The 4,217-nt window shown below is 46.1% G+C and overlaps 1 protein-coding gene across 3 annotated transcripts in view; it reads right to left on the reverse strand.

The window, feature by feature from the left end:
• Positions 1-725: 725 nt before the first annotated feature.
• kif3b (kinesin family member 3B) overlaps positions 726-4,217 on the reverse strand; it is an 11,948-nt gene continuing 8,456 nt past the window's right edge. Inside the window, exon 9 of one of the 3 annotated variants that reach the window (XR_004633000.1) lies at positions 726-892. The gene's annotated coding sequence lies outside the window, so the exon portion shown is untranslated. The other 2 variants (XM_034695987.1, XM_034695988.1) reach the window with 2 other exon arrangements.

Below are 4,217 nucleotides of genomic sequence, written 5' to 3' on the forward strand. Positions count from 1 at the left end.
ATGGACTCAAACTCCTCCAGGGGAACAGACGTCAAACGGAGGAGGACGAGGATTTTTATTTAAAACGTGCTCCCCCACGTCTGAGGCTGTTTAGTTTTTATCATGTGAAGTTTTCTTTTCTCTCATTTTAAAGAATGTTTGATGAAACAAAGAAGAACAAGCTTTAGGAGGATCGGGTATGACTGCAGCAGATTGAAAAGCTTTTAATGTTGATGTGTCAGAGAAGCAGAGGATGACGGCTTCATGTCATTATTTCTTCTTTAACTCTCCTGAGTGTTTGTCGTGTCGCTCTGCTGAATGTAAAGGATCATGACGTTTGTTTTTGCACTAAACGACCTTTAGGTAAGACTGACTTTGATTTGAAGATTGAGCTGTATAACTGACTGCTGTTAATAAAGTTCATTATACAAAAAAAAAAACCCCACGACTGTCAAATTTTTACTGAAGCAGGAAGATCTCAGACTGTAATCTCTCTGACGTCCAGCAGGGGGCGACTCCTCTGGTTCTAAATCAGTCTGAGAGAACACCACAGTGAGAGCTTCTGAAAGTGTTGAAGAGTTAATGGATATAATCAGAAATCCACACACACTCAGTGAAACAGGGTCATAACGTACCTGTAGAACCCTCTTGATAAATCCACCTGAAGCCTACACTGCACCCTGGGAGTTCACAGCCCATATTTTTACAGAGTGATGGTTTTAAATGTTGAACAGAATAAGACAGGCTGACAAACGTCACTGAATCGTCTTTAATGATTTAAAGGAAGTCAACAGTTTAAGACAGAAGCAGCCGCAGACTGACGCTCAGCTGCGTAATCGTCATTTGGCTAAAAAACTGAAACCTGCTCGGGTCAGCTGGTCTCAGAGTCTCTGACATGGATCCAGTGATGTCACTGTAACAAGAAGATTAAGACATTCATATGTTTCCTATGACTGATGAACACACACACATCTCACTTAGCTCTCTACATCATGCAGCAGGTTTACAGCGACGTCGGTTACAACGATCAGGCCTTATCTAAAGAGTATGTTTGAGGTTAATGTACAGTGAACGTGTAAATACTGGACTGTTACCCCTTTTCCACCAACGCGAACCGGGTTCTGGTTCCAGGCTGGTGCTCGGGCTGGTTCGGAGCTAGTTCAACTCGCAAACCAACACGGCACCTGTTTGTTTTTCCACTGACTCGAGCCCGTGACGGAGGCACGTCATGACGTCAGATTTACATGACCGTTTTTTCCCAGCAATGCTAGCTCGACCTTTCCCTTACAACAACGATGGCAGACAATATAGCATGCTTGTGGGTGTTGCTCCTGACTTTTCGAAATCAGATGAGGGCCCGGAGAGAATTGACTCAACTGTATCAACAGTTCTGTGCTACTCTATGTGGACGGCGACTTCATACGAGACGAAAGGTAATGTTTTTTATTCTCTATAAGTCTGAAAGTAAACTGTTGTTAGCCTCTCTGCTAGCCCGCTAGCCCGATTTAGCTTGTTGTTTAGCACAGACTAAACTGGTGTCTATTGAACAAATCAGTAATCAGTAATTCAATTTCTGTATTTATAGATAGTCTTCACGTTGATAGCGAGGCAGAGGTCACCTGTTGCCTGGGCACTTCCACGATCCTGACACTGGTGGGACACCATTGTTCTGGACTGCGACGAACAACAGTTCGTGCAGAACTTACGCGTGTCCCGGGAATCCTTCGAGTGCATTTGTGATCGAGTTAGGAGTGGCATGGGGAGAAGGAACACCAACTACCGTTAGTGTGTTGCAACTCAAAAACGGGTTGCCATCGCCCTATTGAAGCTCGCCACCAGCAGTGAGTACCGGACCACCAACCATCTTTTTGGTGTAGGCCTGAGTACCGTCTTCAACTGTTTCCAGGAGTTTTGCAACACAGTCATCAGAGTGCTGCTTCCTGCACACATTAAACTTCCAGATGCAGAGAAGTTGGTGGTATTGGCCACTTTTGTTAGCAACTGCTGGAGAGTACCACAGTGTGTTGGTGCTATAGATGGAAGCCACATCCCAATAATTGCACCGGAGGAGTATCCTAGAGACTTCTACAACCGGAAAGGCTGGCATTCTGTTGTTCTCCAGGCTGTTGTGGATGGCAAGTGAATGTTCTGGGACGTGTGTGTGGGCTTTCCAGGGAGTGTACACGACGCCAAAGTTCTGAAACACTCCAGTCTGTGGGATGTCCTCAGTGAGGACAGTGGGGAGTTGCTGGGTCAAAACAAAGTGACCATCTCCGGCTGTGATGTTACTTGATAGGTGACCCAGCATATCCGTTGCAAGACTGGCTCATGAAGCCATTTTCTGACACTGGAAGACTGACCCCTGAACAACATACCAACAACTACCGGCTGAGCAGTGCAAGGTCGGTTGTGGAGATGGCTTTTGGGAGGTTAAAGGGATGATGGAGGTGCCTCCTCAAAAGAAACGACTGCAAGCTGGAGCTCAGCAAGAAAATGGCACTGGCCTGTTGTGTTCTTCACAACATTTGCGAAGAACATGGGGACAACTTCAGCGAGGAGCACCCAGACAGGAATGTGGTCCCACAGCCTCCTGTTCATGCCTTACCCGAGCATGGTGCTCCGGAGGATAAATACAGAGGTTCTGTAGTTTAGGTGCATGTCACGCTTCTTTTGCTAAAAACTTAATTGTTCCGAATCCTTGAAATTAAGGGATTCTAGCCTCTGGTTTAGCACTTGGAACCCAGGTACAGTTCACCATCACGTAAATATTGTTTCTGACACTGCTCTGCTTGAACTCCAGCCTACCTGAACATGTCAGCTAGTTATGCATTACTTTGTGTCATGATTCTAATTCTAATGTGTTTCCCGCACAGAAATGATACCGGGGTGGGTTGCCAAAGTTATATTTCCGACCGCCAGGAATCGGATCGGCTAGTATCGGTATCGGCAGATACCAAGGTCCAGGTATTGATATCTGTATCGCGACCTAAAAAGTAGGATCGATGCATCCCTAGTCCTGGTAGTCTTTTTTTTTTTGCTTTTTTAGCTTGTTGCTGATCTGGTTGACGCTCTGGTTGAACCCCGACGTAGCAATCTCTCGCTGGATCTCTTCAATAATGGCTTTGGTCCTCGTTGATCCCTCCAGCTTTTTCTGGATCTCCTGCGAAGACCAAACCGCAAGGAGGTAGCTTGTCTCCTCGGCCAACCACTGCTTTGTCTTGTAATCCATTACTCTCTTTTGTGGACTGGTAATACTTTCTGTTATTTTTGCTGTAGGACAATGTTAGAAGCACGTTTGGTTTGTGGGTTTTTTTTGTCATGGTAACCCCAACCCCTGCCCCTGACGTAAGCTGTTCGCGGTTCTGGTCCAGCAAAGAGTTGGAGCCGCTCTGGAACCAGTTTTCCAGGCTGGGAGCTGGTTCGCACGTAGTCGAAACACGAAGAACCGGTTCTCAATCGGGCACCGGCTCCGAACCGGCCCTGAAACTGCCTCGGTGGAAAAGGGGTATGTGACGTGGATCCTGTCACAGTCTCCACTCTCTCTGCTAAACGATGTGTGACATCTGACTGTCATCCTCAGCTACATTTCACCTCCACCTGCTTCTCTGTATACCAAAGAAGACGCCGAAAAGTCGTACAATGCAAAAAATAAATCTCAGCGTTAAATTACAAAGCTCAAAAAATAAAATTATAATCTATAAAGAAACAAACGGAATAAAAATGTATATCTACATCGGTTTATAAAAATGAACCAGTATAAGTTAGATTTGTTCAGAGAGGAAACATGTTTGTTTTTATAATCTGCAAAGTGACAGAGGAGATCAACGAGTCAACACGCACAGGAACGTAAATACATCAAGTCTGCAGGCCGGCTCACATCAGCTGATCATCTGAGGAAGACTGAGCCGGCTGAATATCACAGTGGGGTTCAAACCCTGCACAGCAGCACGAGCGGACAGAGCGCAGGGAGCAGATTATCATCGTGTGTTCAGATCCGTTACAGTCTGCAGGGTGTGACTGAGCTCCGAGTCCTGTCTCTCCATCACATCCTCACAAGCTCAAACTTTGATTATCTTCAGAGGTGATTCAGCTCTGCGTCCAGCACTCTGCTCCTCCACACAAAGAGTGCACACTGACAGGACGGTGAGCTCCATGCTAACTCTGACTCTGTCTGAACAAGGAGGTGAGGGGATGATCGTGTACTCTCTTTAAGTAAAGCAGCAGAGCAGGATGCAGCT

Source organism: Notolabrus celidotus, chromosome 11 (genome assembly GCF_009762535.1).
Source record: "Notolabrus celidotus isolate fNotCel1 chromosome 11, fNotCel1.pri, whole genome shotgun sequence".
In the NCBI taxonomy this organism is placed as follows: domain Eukaryota; kingdom Metazoa; phylum Chordata; class Actinopteri; order Labriformes; family Labridae; genus Notolabrus; species Notolabrus celidotus.